This window comes from Barbus barbus (assembly GCF_936440315.1).
Source record: "Barbus barbus genome assembly, chromosome: 10".
NCBI lineage: Eukaryota > Metazoa > Chordata > Actinopteri > Cypriniformes > Cyprinidae > Barbus > Barbus barbus.
The window spans coordinates 11,940,224-11,958,805 of NC_136738.1; the positions used below are offsets into that span (position 1 = coordinate 11,940,224).

Genomic DNA, 18,582 nt, shown 5'->3' on the forward strand with positions numbered 1-18,582 from the left:
CAGTATGAGTGAAAAAGACATTGTGTTTAAAGGATTAGTTCACTTTTAAAAAAAACTTTTGCTGATAATTTACTCACCTCCATGTCATCCAAGATGTCCATGTCTTTCTTTCTTCAGTCGAAAAGAAATTAAGGTTTTTGATGAAAACATCTCAATATAACGGACTTCAATGGGACCCAAACGGTTCAGGTCCAAATGACAGTTTCAGTGCAGCTTCAAAGGGCTTTAAACGATACCAGACGATGAATCATCAGGCGAATCATCTTATCTAGCGAAACGATCGGTCATTTCAAAAATAAATAAAAAAGTTTAAGTTTTATAAGCACAAATGCTCGCCTTGCTCTGTTCTGTGATGCGCGTTCGTGACGTCACGTAATACGCAATTGCGTTGAAAAGGTCACGGTTGAGGTAGGTGGAAGTACCGAGTACCGTTTGGGTCCCATTGAAGTCCATTATATGGAGAAATGTTTTCATCAAAAACCTTAATTTCTTTTCGACTGAAGAAAGAAAGACATGGACATCTTGGATGACATGGAGGTGAGTAAATTATCAGCAAAAGTTTTTTTAAAAGTGAACTAATTCTTTAATGCTAATGGCCAATCCAATTATTAATTGGTCTTTTTTTGTATTTATTTTTTTTTATTAATTTTTTTTATAAGTATCGGTTCAGGCACCGTTTAGGCACTGGTACCGTTTTGGCACCGGTAGCGAAAAAACCCCAAACGATACCTAACCCTAGTGACCCGTACTCGGAATTTGACCCATTTAACACACCCAGGTGCACACACACACACCAGTGGGCAGCCAATGCTGCTACACCCGGGAAGCAGTTGGTGCCTTGCTCAAGGGTCTCATCTCCAGTCGTGGTATTGAGGGTGGAGAGAGCGCTGGACATTCACTACCCCCACCTACAATCCCTGCTGGACCTGAGACTCGAACCTGTGACCTTTGGGTTAAATGTCCGACTCTCTAACCATTAGGCCACAACTGCCCCCAGATAAATTAGCACCACCCACAACATGACAAGCTTCAGAGCAGTGGTGGACAAAGTTTTACTTGAGTAAAAGTACAAATATGTATAATAAAATAATTTTTACTCGAGTGAAAGTACAAAAAGTACTCGATTTTTTTTATGTACTTAAGTAAAATAGTACTGATAGATAGATTTATCTTGCAATTTTATAGGCTACTTAATTTAATTTAAATATTAAGTATAATAATATTTTTATAATCCTACTGCTCAAAATGCCTGAGATTTTCCCAAAATAACCACTAGGGTAAACGTACCTATTAAGCTCACATACCCATTAAGCACATTCATTTTTGAGCTCGGATTATAAAAAGAAAAAATAATTTATTATCCTACTTACTATTTTAACCAATTGATGTGTTTGTTACTACATACAGTACCTCCTGTAATTTCAAGTCAGTCAGATCATTACACACTGAGATATGGGTCTCTATGTGTTCACACTGTCTGGCAGCTATTACTTTCACCAAAACAGGAGCCCTTTCAATGTGCGTATTTTAGATGTTTAAGCCTTTATTTTGGGTAAGTTTCACCACTTACTGTAAAATTAAGAGATTAATGTTTAGACTTTTGCATATTATAACCTGGAACTTGGATGTGGGAAATAATTACATTATATCCAAAAGATAGTTTTAGCAACATAACACAGATGCTAAAGAACACAGTTAACTGACTAGCTGTATTAGATTGTGCTCTACGCTAACATATTACTTCACAGGCATTACTGGCTTGTACTTTTACATCCATAATATTATAAACTGACAGTTTATTGCTGGTCTATGGTTTTACAGTTCTGTAATTTCTAAAGATTTCATTTTATTTTAAGGTGAGCTTAAAGGGTGCACTACTATGAAAATCACACAGCTTCAGTGTGACATCAATAAGAAAAGGGTTTGTAAATAATTTCATAGATATCGTTAATAATAGTTGTTCATATTAAAATATGTTTGAACTTAGTACATGAACTAGATTATTTATTTAGCAAAATCTTGTTATTTTAATAAATATTACATGAAAGGTATTAAAAATTGTTGCTGCTCCAATTAAGCTCAGTGTGCTCTCTTTAAGCTCTTCCACATTGAACATCTATGTAAATATTTCATAAATAGACTTTAAATATTAACTGATGATTATCACTTTAAGTTAATCTTTATAAAATGTCTAATGACTTATTTTAACAGCTTTAAGATGAGAAAATCCAGACATAACTATATGTAACAATCTATACATAACTGTTTTTGCCCAATGATGAAAGAGGCATGTCGTCCATCAGAAACCTGCTGTATAAGATCAGATCAAAAAGCAATTAAAGGCTGGAATACACTACATGACTTTTAAAATGTGAACACATTTTTTTAAAACACCAGGTATCATACACTTAACGACTGAGGATCACCCACTAGCAGACTTTAAATCCCTTCCGATCACAACAAACTCACACAGAAATGTGCGCATTGTTTCTGAGTTCATCCCCATCAGTGGTGTGAAGTAACGAATTACAAATACTCACGTTACAGTAATTAAGTAGTTTTTATCAGTAATTGTACTTTGAGTAGTTTAAAAATTGTGGACTTTTACTTTTACTTGAGTACATTTTAAGTGATGTATCGGTACTGGACATGAGAGCCCGGAGTGGCATGAACATCCAAACTATAAAATCTTATGAATGTGTGCGGAGAGGACCAACCTGCCGCATCACAAACCTGTTGTAAGGGGGCACCCCTTGCCAAAGCACTAGAGGAGGGGACCCCCCTGGTGGAGTGAGCCCTAAGACCTATAGGCGAAGCTTGACCGCGCGCCTCATAAGCAAGAGCAATAGCATCCCTGACCCAATGAGACATGGTCTGCTTGGTGGCAGCTGCTCCTCTGTTACTACCACCATAACAGACGAACAGTTGCTCTGACTTACGTCACTGGCTAGTGCGGTGGATGTAAGCCTGAAGAGCACGGACTGGACACAGTCTATGAGATTTCTCCTGCTCCGGCGTTGTGAACGGTGGAGGGCAGAAGGCCTCTAGAATGACCGGATGTACAACCGAAAATGGAACCTTAGGCAGGTAATCAGGATGTGGATGCAAAATAACTCACCATTCCACCCCAATTCTCTTCAAGGAAGTTATTGCCATGAGAAAAACCATTTTTAGAGTCAGAAGTTTATCAGACACTGATTCTATAGGTTCAAAGGGGGTTTCAACCAGACCCCCGAGAACTGTAGCTAAGTCCCATGAAGGGATCTTGGTTTTTACAGGAGGCCTCAGTCGCCTGGCCCCCCGAAGGAAGCGAGAGAGCAGAGGATGTCTCCCGAGTGGCGCCCCGTCTACCAAGGCGTGGCAAGCCGAAAGAGCGGCCACATAAACCTTAAGAGTAGCAGGGCATGTGCCTGTTGATAATTTCTCCTGCATGAAGTCCAGAACTGAAGCAACCTGGCAGTTTACTGGATCTACATTGTGTAAAACACACCACCTTTCAAAAACACCCCATTTATTGGCATAACTTTGTCTAGTGGAGGAAGCTCTAGCACTCAGAATGGTCTCAATAACGGCAGGCGAAATCCCAGTGTACCTCAGTTGGTTCCCATCAGGGGTCAAACGTGAATATTCCACAGGTCGGGCCTGGGATGGAATATCGTGCCCTCCGCCTGAGACAGAAGGTCACTCCTCTCCGGAATCGCCCATGGCGAGCCGCCGAGGAGAGATATTATCTCCGAGAACCACACTCTGTTCGGCCAACGTGGCACTATCAGCAAGAGGCAAGACCCTTGTTGGCGAACTCTGGCTAGAACTCCCGGGAGCAGAGAAACTGGAGGAAACGCATACAGGCGCATCTTGGGCCATCGCATCCAGACCCAGTGGAGCTAGGTGACTCAGAGAGAAGTAGAGGGGACATTGCGCTGTCTGTAGTGAGGCGAAGAGGTCCACCTCCGCTTTGTAAAATTTTGTCCAAATCTGTTTCACTACTTCCGGGTGGAGTTTCCATTCCCCCGTCGGTAGTGTCTGCCTGGACAGTAAATCTGCTCCCACATTCAAATGCCCTGGAATGTATACTGCCCTGAGTGACAGGAACTTGTCCTGGGCCCAGAGAAAAATCTGCCTCGCTATTCTGTTCAGATTGCGTGAGCGCAGACCTCCCTGGTGATTTATATAAGAGACTGCTGCTGTGTTGTCCACCCGCACTAGGACATGACAGCCCCTCAATTGATGGAGAAAATATTTCAGAGCCAGAAATACGAGCCATCAGCTCGAGGCAATTGATGTGCCAATCGAGCTGATGGCCCTCCCATTCCCCTTGAGCTGGACGGCCATCTAAGACCGCTCCCCAGCCCATCAAGGAGGCGTCCGTCGTTAGCAGTCTGCAACGACACGGCGCCCCTAAAGTGGGACCCAAGGCGAGGAACCGGGGTCTGAGCCACAGAGATAGTGTACGAAGCCCACAGCGCGTCACTTTTATTTGCCTTTGAGGATTGGATCTTGGATGAAATCCTCTGGCTTTCAGCCACAACTGAAACGGTCTCATGTGCAACAGCCCCAGAGGAATCACCGTGGATGCTGAAGCCATGTAACCTAACATCTTTTGGTACTGACGAACAGTGCGATCTTGGCCTAGCCTGACTTTGCTCATGGTCTGCCGAATGGTCTCGATACGAGCGGGAGATAGTTGTGCCCGCATCGTGATCGAATCCCAAACGATCCCGAGATAAGTCGTTCTCTGGACAGGAGAAAGAACACTTTTCTTGGTGTTGAGTCTCAACCCTAGAGAAACTAGATGAGCTAACACGATGTCTCTGTGTTGGAGCGCCATCTCTCCCGATTGTGCTAATATTAACCAATCGTCGATGTAATTCAAAATGCGAATGCCCTGGAGTTGTAATGGAGCCAGTGCTGCATCCATGCATTTTGTGTATGTGCGGGGTGACAAGGCTAGGCCGAATGGAAGAACCCGAAATTGGTACGCTTGGAGTGGTTTCGTGAGGGTAGCGGGAAGGGGCGAAGAGATCTTGAACGCGCCCCATCCCGCGGGGGACTACCCCCACCAGATTGGGCGCCAGACCATCAGGACTTTCGCTTCTTGTTAATAATAGTCCTGAGGTCTGGCTTGGGAGGTTGCTGAGCGCGGCGAGCCTGTCCCCAGTCTCTACGAGGGGGAGCACGCTCCGCCACGCTCTGCTTTTTAACCTCCCTAGCTTTTGAAGGATCGGCGCGGGGCTGGGTGGCAGACGGCCCCTCCCCTTGAGTGCGGCGAGGAATGAACTGAACGAATGGTTCTTTGTGTTTCTTCACCTCTTTAAACCTGGCCACTACGGTGTTCACGGAGTCGCCAAACAAACCAGAGGGAGAAACAGGGGAGTCTAACAGAAACAAACGATCTTTCTCTTTAATACCTGTCAGATTCAGCCACAGGTGCCTCTCCGTGCTGACTAAAGCACTCATTGAACGGCCGATGGCACGGGCCGTTTGCTTGGTCGCACGGAGAGACAGATCTGTGGCTCGACGAAGCTCAGAGAACGCTTCCTCGTCGATGGTACTGCCCATACTCAAATCCTTCAACAGGTCAGCCTGGTATGCCTGTAACAGTGCCATAGTGTGCAGCGCAGCACCAGCCTGACCTGCATCTTGGAAAGCTTTACCCATATCCTCTAGCTTACTACGTTTGGGGGTCTCTTGTTCACGTGGCCAGTCAAGCAGGAAATAGACTGGAAATAGTTCAGACGGGAGCGAAGCATCTTAACTGTGAACTGGTCACAATGCTCGCACCCGCCTTTCTCTATAGCCAGAACCGCGTACTCTTCCCCCAAACAAAACAGTAATCGTGTGTATCCAGCTCAGACATGGGATGGGAGCATGGAGGAACACATAGTGTAGAATATGTAGAACAAAGAGGGAGTGTAACACAAGAACAGGAGAATGTAGTACAAGATGTGGTCCCTTGAAGTAGAGTTGGGAGTACAAGAAGTTTCTGATGATGCTGACATTTCAGATGAGGAATGTGAAAATGTTCCAGAGCTCAGACGCTCTCAAAGACAAAATCGTGGTAAATTACCTGTGAGGTATAGAGCTGATTATCTGATGAAATAAGGTAGAAAGAAGAAAAACATTAACTGAGGTTGTGATGAGAAATATGTATGAACTTGTGTTTGAACTTGTTTGAGATTGAAAAGAATGTATTTTGTACAATGTTGCACTTTTAAATTGTGTTCTGTTTATGTTCCAGGGGCAGGCTGTCTGGAGATGTCGATGGTATGGCAGGGTTTAGCAGGGGGGAATGTAACGGAGGTATTTTTCTCTATGGGGACTTTTATTTTGACGGGTTTTTCTTTCTCCGGCGTGCTCGCGGGAGATGCAAAGACGTCTGGGAAGGAGAAGAGAGCGCAATAGTTTTACAAGGCAGACACGCCATGATTGCTGTACAAGAGGTCGATATTTTTCCGTTGAAGCTGTAATGTAAAACAGTGGTGCACGTTTGGATTAAGTTTCGTGAGTTTAGTGTACATCAACATTGTCATGTGAAACTGTAGACGCAGTTGAAACAGAGGTTCGGTCGATTGCGTCATCGGACGAAGAATGGTGTTGGAGACTGGCTGAGAGCATGAGAGAGAGTTGCTAGAGCCGTGAGTTTCATTCAGAACACTTGTTTTTCCGTTAGTCTGACTAAATATTTTTGAGCGTCCTGCTGTTTTTCTGGGTGATCTACAGGCCGTGTTGGAACGAGAGACATTTTTTTCTGAGAATCATTTGAGTGCACTTTTCAGTGCGCGAGAATGCTTATGTGAGCTGATCGATCGATCTTGAAGGAGTGATTCGTTTTTGGGAGACTGACGATCGTCAATGGTGAAGATTTGTTTTTGAAAGACGTTTTTTTTTTGTGTGATCCAGATCATTTGATTTATGCGTGCCGCGTGCGAGCTGGGCTGAGCTGCACCATTTTGTTGAAAGTTCCTTAGTTTTCCTGGGCCGCGCTGAAACTTTTCTGTGTTTTTTTGTTTATGGCCCTGCCATCCTTTCGACATCTCACTATCTTGTCTCAGCTGTTCATTAAGTCATCTCAAGTTACCGCAAGTCATCACATCAAAGTTGTCGTTGCCACAGACTGGTACAACAGTTCGATACACACGCACACGCACACACGGACACTTCACTGATATAGTGTGAACCGAACTGAGTGTTTGAACCATAGACTGTAAAAAAAAATGGACGTAGTGTCCGTGACGTCACTCGTAGGTTTCTGAAGAACGTTTTTGAAGCCTAAAGTGGGCGGAGCCGACCGCCGCCATCTTGGCAACGCGTCACCGCGCGTCACTCCCGGATGATCCAAAATGGGCAATGAGGCGGGACGTGGGCGGAACTGAGGTGCCTGGTTGTCTGTAGTATGCTTTATTAATTATGTTCTCACTGAGTTTCGTCTTTTAAAAACAGTTTTAATCGGTTTTAATTCTTTAAGCCACAGAGTTTGTATTATAGCCTAACAGTTTTCTATTGGAGGAAAACGCTTAACCAGTAACGTTAATTACAGGCCTAACGTTACAGCCAATCACAGTCTGTCGGATTCTGGAGTGTAGTTAAGTTTTAAATAAAATTATAAAGAATAAATAAATTAATAAATAAAATTACATTACAATATCACTCACCGGAAAAAATGGAGCCTAGACTTGGACGGTCTGTTAGTACAATTAACAAGCCATTTTCTTAAATAATTTTAAGAAATAATAAAGAAAAAAGCCATAGACTGTATAAAACAAAAGCAGAAACATGGCAGAGATGCCAAGTTCAGCGGCTGAGGTAACGTGACGGCTAACAGACAGCAGATAGAGACAGCAACGTCAATCAACCTGTCACTCAAGTGGCCACGCCCTTAATTATGCAGAAGTTTAAGGCTTAATATAATTTAAATGGATGAGTTATAAAAAAATTCACCCCCCTCACAGTTGTCACGAAGGGCAAAATTAGCTATATAGACCAAAATAAATTTTTGTACCAGGCTGTAAACATGTTTTTTTCTACTGTAAAGTTGGGCATTTTAACATGGAGAGTCAATGTGATTGACTCCCTTTTGGAGCCAGCCTCCAGCGGCTAGTCGATGAATTGCAGTTTTAATCACTTCCGTGTTGGTTTCACTAGAGGGAGCGGGAGGTTGCCGCTTGGTTTGAACGAACTTAGGGTTTCAACTGTCTTTTTGATTTGATTTGTCACAGATTTGAACTGTTTGTGTGATAACTGAGTTGTTTGGAAACTGAATCATAAAATTGATTCATGGGAATCGTTTAAGTGATCTCAAGGTTATCTACATATTGAAATTAGTTATTTGAAGTGAGTCATTTGGGTGGAGTGAGTTTATGAAGTGAATCATTTGGATTGAACTATAAGAGTCATATACATCCAGTGTTGCCTGTAAATAAGTTTGTGCCCAATACTGACATTAATTTTGGGGAAACACTTTTGAGGTGTTAAAAGAGGTTTGTTCTGAAAGTGTTAACTATTTGAAGGTCTTTCAAGAAAACAAGAAAATCTCTAAACTGTTTATTATTTTATTAAATTTTTTTGTTACTTTTTGGTATTTTATGATATTGAAACAGATCCTTCCAGCAGAAATATAATTTACAAAGAGAAGGAAAATAAATTACTAATTGTTAAAACGTAAGACATTTGACAGTTATTTTTGAATTTACCTTGGGGTAGGGGCGTCTCACTTGAACTGTTAGGATCAGGTGGGTGGGGATGTGAATTTAAATGTATTTTTCACCACATACACTTCAGGAAGCCACCGTGTCGACATACTTACCTGAAGCCTACACTACCTATCCTGTAGTATAAAATAGTGTAAGGTAAAACATATACATAACATATTGCATACTGAGGCTCAAAGCACTAAAGCAGGGACTAAGATCCTTTTGCTTTTAAGTCTTCCAGGGTAATGTTCTAATTTTCCCCCTACGAGGCGAGACTTACAGTACATTACATATTGTCAGACTAAAATCAGCTATTCAGAGTAAAATTGGTTGAAATTAGGGATGGGCATTTCTGATCATATTTCATTTCGAGTAATCCACAGGTTTGAGAAACGAGTACTCGATTAATCGGGGGGTGGAGCTTAAGCAAGGGGCGGGGCGTGTGCGTCATAGCGACAATTAAAATATTTTAATTAAAGCCCTGTTAAAAACGTTGTTGATAAAACTATGACAGGATTCAGAAAATAATTAAATTAACAGAGATTATTAAAAATCACCATCAATAGTGGTTAATTCGATTAAACATTTAAAAGAAATAACAGCATGAGGTGAAGCTGAAGCGCTTTTTCTACATGACGCATTGTATATAAAATTAATCACATAGCCTAGATATACAATATGTAAATGTTATATTACAAATTGTATTTATCTACACAAAATACATGTGAGCTTGAACTACGTGCCAACCAGAAAGTAGTGGATGCGATTCTCCCATTACAGGGCGCTTTAAACAACGGCAACTTTGCAACCGCAAAAAAACAAACAAAAAAAAAACACAGTTATTTTACAGTATTATCCCCATCCCTGTGTGTGTCTTATTTTTATAAATATTTTGGATCAGTTTTTAAAAAGATAACCTACCTTTTTCTATGTTTTATAAAACAAATAAAACACACATGATAGCTACTCTGCTTTTCAGTTATTTTATTCAACTGTTATTTTTAACAAAACAATATTTTACTTCAGCAGCATCACAACAGCTGTGGATCAAAAAAGTTTTTTTGTAAAAGGTTTGCAAAAATAAAGTTTAATACAACTTCACCAAACGACTGTTAAGTAGCCCATAGCCTAACGAAAATTAGAAGCCAGCATAATTTGGCTGCGCAAACTTAAAATAAAAATAGCCTGAATATTTTTACCACAGCTATAAAACTTAAAGATTAGGTAACATAACATTTCTTTCAAAATGATCAGTTGGTAAAGGTAAATAAAATAAAGCCGGCATAATTTAACTATGCTGCTTAAACTTAAAACAAAAACAGCCTGAATATTTTACCATGCATGGCTAATAAAACTTAATATAAGGACTACATATTTTTATTCAAAAAGATCAGTCGGTCTACTTGCTCAGATGAAAGCCGAGTGTGGAGTCTATTTACAATTAGACCGGCGGTGGAAAAAACACGCTCAGCAGGCACAGAAGTTGTCTTTCCTCGAAACCTTGTGCGAATTTTCCATTCATTTATGTAATGACAGGTTAGTGTCATATACGATTCAGTGGTTAGCGAGGTCCACGAGTCCGTAGTTATAGCCACCCGCGCTGCAGTGACCGTTTTGCGCGATGGGACAGTATAGTGGGGCTCAACGTAATTCATTAAACGTTTAAAACCTTCACCTTCAACAAAACTAATAGGCAGCAAGTCTTCTGCTGTCATTTCTATTAGCTGCGTCATCTTCTCTGCCCTGCCTGTCGCATTTCTGTCTGATGGTGAAATCTCTCATGCTCGTCTGACTGCTGGTAGTGGCATCGGCATCATCTGCTTTTTTGTGTTTATGTGCAAGATGGTAACGCATCGAACTTGTTGTGGAGTTGTAGACGAGTGTGGCGCTGCACATCTTACACTTGACTGTTTTTTCGTCAAGTTTTTCAAAGTGTTGCCAGACATCGCTGCGCGCTTTAGAAGCCATATTCGCTCTGGTCTTGTCTCTAGACTGCAACTTCTGGCAGCCATAACCAATCAAATATCAGACTACCGCCCAAATACCAGCATAACCAATCAGAAAGAATGAAAGTAGTTTAATTTTTTTTTTTTTATGCATTTTTAGAGCCAATCGATCATCGTTTTCATGCTCGATCGTCGCTGATGCGTTCGAGTAATCGATTAATCGAGTACTCGTGCACATCCCTAGTTGAAATATGAATTATTATCTCCTTACAGGCCACTTATAGTAGCCTACTTTTTGATCAGTTCATCAGTAATATTCAGGAAATAATAGATATGGAATAGATGTTTGAACTTATTTGCATGTTTTTTGTTTTTAGGTTTTCTTTATGTTCTACAAAGTGCGTATATAACTAGGCCTGTATAAAGATATATAATATCTGTATAAACGATATATAGCCTATGTAATGATAAATATATAATGCTATAGGTATATATGCTATGATATATATCTTACTTACAAAACTTAACCGTGGTTTTAGTTTTTTTTTTTTTTTTACACATTATGGATTGTTTAGACTATATGTTTCCAAATGGTGACATTGTTCACCAACTAGCTTTTGTTCGCGAATATCTGATGTGGTAATTGTTTTGAATGCGATATACCCGGTCATTGGCTTTCTCGATCGTCCTAGGTGTAAATGTATCAGAAAGCTGTAAATGTTACCGATAAGTGGACCATCGACAGACATATACGCACGTCCATTCTTATCAATTATCAGCTATGCATCTTCTGGTAATTGTTAACAATCGTTTCAATTTTCGTTTAGGACTGTGGCTGCATCACCGGCATCTTGCACAAGAAAGGCACGCAAGTGTCGTTCAGTTTTGAGTTCGCTGGAAAATCACAATGAGTAAGTGCACATTCAGTATTTTACAGATGTTAGTTAAATTTTTTTAAGAAACGTTGGGATAACACAATAATAAAATCTTCCTGTATGGGTTTATAGAAATTGTACTTTTGTTATGCCTGTATCACACATGAAAAAAATACTATAGTAATCTATAGTATGGTTCAAAAACACTATAGTATTTACTATGGTAAAGTTGATTATACTGTATATATTATAGTATTATTATTTTATAATATTATTTTTATATGTGGTTGATAGTGTTAAAATATAGTTAATTTGTTATTGGCATTCTGTTTTCTCATCAAGTATGCAAATACTAAGGTAGCCTACTGTGAAAAATAAATGCTAACAGTTGTTTGCAACACTTTTTTAGGACTGTAAATACACCACTCTCGCCTTCACCTGCATTTCGCACAGGAAGGGGACACAGGTATTGTTCAGTTTTCAATTCCATTCAATAATTGTGTAATTGTACATTATATTGTAACACAATAATGGTAATAATGTAGTTTATTAGTGTAAACGGCATGCTTTTGTTTTTTCTTAGTTTTTTCAGATGTGAGAATAACCGTGCAAAAGAACCTGTAGCAAAGAGAGCTAAATCAAATAAACAGCCCACTTGATCATGGAAAACAGAGACTGATGTTGACATGGCTCCACAGGCTCTGAGATTTCTGCCCGCACAGGAACCTGGACCACAGCTAAGACCATGTGATGCACACACTCCCATGAGACTATTCAAACAGTTTTTTTCTGAAACCGCTGTGTCCATTCTGTGTCAAAACACCAATGCCCAGGCTGCCAGGGCACGTGCAATGGGCCATAAATATAAATGGACAGACGTCAGCATCAGTGAGCTGTACTGGTACATTGGGCTACTCTTCTACATGGCCTTGGTGAAGCTGAGATCCATCAGCGACTACTGGCGGCAGGACAGTCTTTTCTCTGTTCCTTTTCCAGCCACAATCATGTCAAGGGACAGATACCGCACCATTTCATGGAATCTCCACATGAGACACCCAGATGCAGACCAGGACAATGACAGAAAGAGGGGCACAGCTGAACACGACTGTCTTTTCAGGGTCAGACCCCTCATGAACACTATCAGGCTTGCATGTAAGGCCATCTATCATCCAAGAAAAAATTTAGCAGTGGATGAAAGAATGGTGGCATGCAAAGCAAACACAGGAATGACTCAGTACATGAAAGCCAAGCCAACCAGGTGGGGCTTCAAGTTGTTTGTTCTTGCGGACTCATCAAATGGATATACTGTAGATTTTGCTGTGTACACAGGAAAGAACCACTTTCCAACAGGCCATGGACTGTCATATGATGCTGTGACATCTCTGTTAGACCGTACAGTTTTTACAGACAACAGGAAGGATTGCCCGATTTACGATTTAAATTGATTATTTTCCCCCTACTTAAAATCAATCTGCTGATGACAAAGAAATTGTTTAAAACAAGTTTTAACTTCATATTTTTTTGAGTTTCCCTTCTGGGATTTAATCTGGATTTCCCCCTTGGGGTTAAAGTGCAATCAGAAACAACAAGCCAAAAAGACAAGATGGCAGGCCCTGCCATAGTAAAAAGTGCGCTTACTTTTCTTTTCAGGAGCGCATCAAATAATAAAAAAAAATTCTGATCAAAAATTAACCTTCCCATTACGAGGTGATATTTGACTCCTTAAAGTGATTTACAGGGAATTTAGTTTTTACCTTTGTAACGGCATTTTTCTAACTTTATTAAAAGTATGTGATCTTTTGTCAAATTCAAAAAAATATATATTAATAAGCTTTTTTATCATTTCTAATGAAAACAACAGAATAAAAACAAGTAGAATAAGATACCAATCAAATGAAATCAGTATTTAAGAAATACATTTTTACTACAGAGGTGGCACAGAAGAACACAAGTGGCTTGTAGGTGTATTGAGGTTGCATAAGTGCAATTAAATTCATAAATTCATGTTGAGGTTAATGTTTTAAATATACAATTTTGAATGTAGAAATATTAAGGCCTGGTTTCACAGACAGGGCTTTAGATTAAGCCAGTATTAGGCTTAATCACTGATAATGATAGTTCACGCCCTCTCGCATAGACCCTTTCTACTCAAAAAGTCACTTAGAAATTTTAAATCAATATATTGTTTTCTCTGAATGAGTGAGTAAGATGATTTTCAGATCATTTTGAAGAAAAAATTCTAGGCTACAAGACCCAGTTCTCAAAATTATTGTGAATAAATATTCTGTGTAAATATATGTGTTTTATGGCCTTATTTCAGTGACTTCAAAATTGTCATTTTTCACTAACCATGCATAAACGTTGCTATCTCAAAAACACAATCATGTACATAAATGCTGCTAACATATTATTGTAGATCAGTTTGTGCTGTTTACAGTGTTATTAGACTTTAGCCATTTATATGTTTATAAGCAACTGAAAAAAGCACAAATGTCAGGGCATGTCGAAAGTTCTCCAGGCCCCCAAAACCCCCTCAGACCCCAGAGGGTTAACACTATCATTCCAGACCTCCTCCTGCCCAAACCAGCTGGATCACCAGCTTCCTGACAGATAGGCAGCAGCTAGTGAGGCTGGGAAAATATACATGCAGCACTCGTACGATTAGCACTGGAGCTCCTCAGGGCTGCGTTCTCTCCACACTGCACATGAATGCACATCTAAAGACCCCTCTGTCAAGCTCTTTAAGTTTGCAGATGACACCACACTGATTAGCCTCATTCAGGAGTCTGCTTACAGACAGGAGGTTAATGAGCTGGCTGTCTGGTGCAGTCTTAACAACCTGGAGCTTAACACACTCAAAACTGTGGAGATGATCGTGGACTTCAGGAGAAACCCCCCTGCTCTCCCCCCACTCACCATCATGAACAGCACTGTGACTGCAGTGGAGTCATTCAGATTCCTGGGCACCACCATCTCTCAGGACCTGAAGTGGAGCAATCACATTGACTCTATTGTGAAAAAGGCCCAGCAGAGGCTGTACTTTCTTCGCCAGCTGAGGAAGTTCAACCTGCCACAGGACTTACTGAAACAGTTCTACTCTGCCATCATTGAATCCATCCTCTGCACCTCAATAACTGTCTGGTTCAGCTCAGCTACCAAATCTGACCTCAAAAGACTACGGAGGGTAGTCCAGACTGCTGAGCGAATCATTGGTACAACCCTCCCCACTCTCCAAGAACTGTACTTATCCAGAGTGAGCAAAAGGGCTGGTAAAATCACTCTGGACCCCTCACATCCAGCACACTCCCTCTTTGAACTGTTACCGTCTGGTCGACGCTACAGAGCTCTGAGAACCAGAACGACCAGACACAGGAACAGTTTCTTCCCTCAGGCAATCCATCTCATGAACACTTGACAATAATTTTGGAACATGCAACACTATTATACACTTATACACTTATTTATCTAATACACATGGGTTTACATTTCGAATTTGCACATGATATACCTGTACATACAGCTGTCAGTTTGTATATTGTTATTCCCTATTTACTTGTTCTATTGTTACTCTTTTATTATCTGTGTGTTTTGTTCTGTCACTGTCATCCTGTTGCACTGCGGAAGCTTCTGTCACAAAAACAAATTCCTCGTATGCGTAAACATACCTGGAAATAAAGCTCATTCTAATTCTAATTCTGTAATGTTCAATGTGAAGCTTACGCTGCGATGTACCTGAGAGAAAACAGATTTGACCATCTAATTTTCACCAGTAAAAAAAAAGTGTTTTAAAACTTTTTTGCTTTGCATAACGTCACAGTTATATATGACATGAGAATAAGGCCTGTGTCGTGGTGCACGCGCTAAACTCAGAGTCAACCTAGAGTTGACTAAACTAACACAATTCAGCTGTTCTGAAACCGAAAACTCTGATTTTCCCATCTCACGGTAAGTTCAAGTTTAAACTCAGAGTTGGTTGAAACTCCTTATTGAAACAGGCCCCTGGAAGACCTGGTGGTTAGGAAGAACATTTTAAGGAAAATATAATTATATTTCCATAATGATTTTTTTCCTTCTCAAACCTTGTCTGTGGTGTAAAAACACTTCTGGCCAAATGCATCACTTCCCACTTTGATTAATTACTGTAATTATGTTCTGAACGTCACAGCCTTTCTTTTTCCCTCAGATGTAATCTATTAGGTGGTTGAATAAAAATATTTGGACTTTATATCTAAAAATGTCCTCAACTTAACACCAGCAAGCTTGTTAGCTAGACAGTTAGCATCAGCTAACAATATTTACTTATTTTCAGTATGGTTATGAATAAACATCCATGTGTGTCAACTCGGCTAGATGATCTAAACTATACAAAATGTATACTGTTGATAAACAATATAAAAACAGACGTCACACAAGGCTAAATGCTTAGCATTTTAACAAAACTTCTAACGTTACAGCAGCGGGGAATACGAAGTGCATGTGTTATTTTACATAATCTGTGCTATTTTAATGTTTCGTTTTTTTTACCTAAAACATGATGTTGATCTGTCAGCATTCAAGTATTTCATTGGGCTTAAATAGTTCACACTTTACATCAGATTAAGTTCACACAAAACTGACAGTTTGAAAACATGATCTAAACATGATTTTCAGTTACAATAATTAGTCCTAAAATTCGACATTAGTAACTTACTTTTGGCAGCATCAGTCGCACGCGCACAAGATCAACCAGTTCTTGTGAATTCAGTTCACTGGAGACTCGCTCAGTGACGAAACTAAGGCCCACCCACTTTCAGCCGTGACCCACCCAATCAGAAGTTGGTACTTTTCCAAATTAATGATATTTATTAAAGGATAATAATAATAAACGTATAGTTTCCCTATAACGTCATATATTTACTTTAAAATATATTTAACGTGAGTATATGGTCAATTACAGGCAGTTCATTAATTTTCCTTCTTCCTGTAGGTGCATAGGCTACGCTTGTCGAAATGATCTTTGTCAGTTTCAGTTAGTATGTCCCACCCACATTTATGTTTACGACTTGAAAATAATTGTAAATAATGTTGAATTTGAAAATAGTGCAACAAACCTCAATCAGTCTTTAAAAATATTGGATATCCCAAATGAAACAAGCCTTAGCACTGAATCCGGACCGCCTACACTCGCAGAAAGAAAAGTACAAAACTGTACCTTTTAGGGTACAAGTGGCCGTCACTGGGGTGGTACCCTAAAGGGTACCGTTTTGTACCTCTTCTGTGAGGTACAAAATTGTACCTTATAACTTTGTACCATTTAAGGGCCAATTTTGTACCCCAAGGAACATTTGTGCACATTGTAAAGGTACAAAATTGTACCTTTCTTCCTTGGGGAGGCTAAAAAAATAATAATAATAAAACTTCAGAAATTGGCTTACAGTTATGCAGTTTTATTTATTTTTAATTAAAAAGAGAATTCTCTTTTAAATAAAAGAGAATTAATTACATCACACCGTAGTACAGCAAGTCTCAAAAAACAGATGTTCGGTGCACAGAAAAACACATCAGACATTAATCAATAATAAACATACTCATAAGCATAAAGCAGTCATTTAGAACAGTAAAACCTTTAATAGTAGTACAAGAAATTGTCTAAGGTAGGCGATATACAGGTAGACATGATTAACTGGTAGAAATTTGACAACCAGTAGAGATGTTGGACTATTGTCTCTATTGCGCTTACACACTCATGTGACATTTCTGTGCTTTGTTCTTTTTTTTTTAAAGACTATACGTTTTTTGTGATACTGACACTGGTGACAAGAATTATGAAATAAAATTTGTGAAATAAAATTACTCATATCGTGATGTAAGATTTTGGTCATATCACCCATATCAGTTGGACAAATACAAATAAAATTTTACAGATTAACATTGATGTAAACCTTATTAAAAAGGCTACATCAAGTACAGCATATTTTCAGGTTTAGAGTATAAAGCTGTTTGTCTTCAGCAAGAATACCTAGTGCTTATAAAAAACTCTGTAGGTATCTTATACCTGATAATCATCCTCCTCAGCTGGAGAGAGTACAGTCCATTATTCATTCTCACATTGCAAACAGAAATAATCACAACATAAAGCAACAGTTTCATTATGACATTCTTCTTTAACTTCCACAAGCAGAGGATCATCAAACACAGTCTATTGCAACACCGTATGTATTTGCTTTTGGTAAACATGACATCTAAAGTTTCATAATTTGAAAATGTTCTCTGACTGTCATTCAGATCACATGTTGTTGAAAAATTTAGCTCATAAGCTTGAACAGGACCAATGTGCTATATTCATTGGACAATCATGAAGATTGTCCAAGAGCATTTAGTGAAACAGAAAAGGCAGGGCATTTTTGCAGGTGTTAATGTAAGAGTTTGATTACTCTTTTCTGCAGTAAGTAGAGGTTTGTCACATCCACAGAAAGTTCTTCAGTCACTGACTTCCTGTACTTAAACTTGGTGAATATGGTTTGCTCTAAATGAGAAAACACAAATCAGATTTTAGCTCAGTCAAAAATACTCTACATACATAAAGTGTAAGATAATTATTACAGTATACCATTTGTATGTGGGCACATTAAATACATTAGGAATTATAAAAAAAAAACATTACAGGCATATAAATCAGACAGAGAACAATATGCTCACCTTCTCAAGTACAATGCAGTGTTTGAGCTTCTCCCTGAACAAGACTGAAACATGAGAAGTGCTGCTTTTCAAACGATTCCTGAAACACAAGACATTACATACAAATAAATATGTAGAAATCCATCCAAGGATAGAATCGGATAATGAGGACAAAGTTGAAGTCAATTACCAAGATGGTTTTCACTGAGAGATTCCTCTCTTGCCTCTTTGTGTAGCGTTGATAGAGATTTCCCCTGAGCAAGCCGTAGCACACTAGACGCAATGTTTCTTGAAAGTGGTGGCATAGATTAACAGATTAATACAGGAAACCAATTTCTTGATGAAGCTACAAATAGTTAAGAAAAACACAAGCGTAAGTAAATCAGAAGATTTTTTTTTTGTTTTCAGTATCCA

At 39.5% G+C, this 18,582-nt stretch overlaps 1 long non-coding RNA gene across 1 annotated transcript in view; it reads right to left on the reverse strand.

Moving 5' to 3' along the window:
• The window catches only part of LOC306876556, a 31,311-nt gene extending 14,779 nt beyond the window's left edge, over nucleotides 1–16,532 (reverse strand). Inside the window, exon 1 of the long non-coding RNA XR_013784839.1 lies at nucleotides 16,202–16,532. This is a non-coding gene — a long non-coding RNA (uncharacterized lncRNA). The remainder of the gene's footprint in view (nucleotides 1–16,201) is intronic.
• Nucleotides 16,533–18,582: the final 2,050 nt, after the last annotated feature.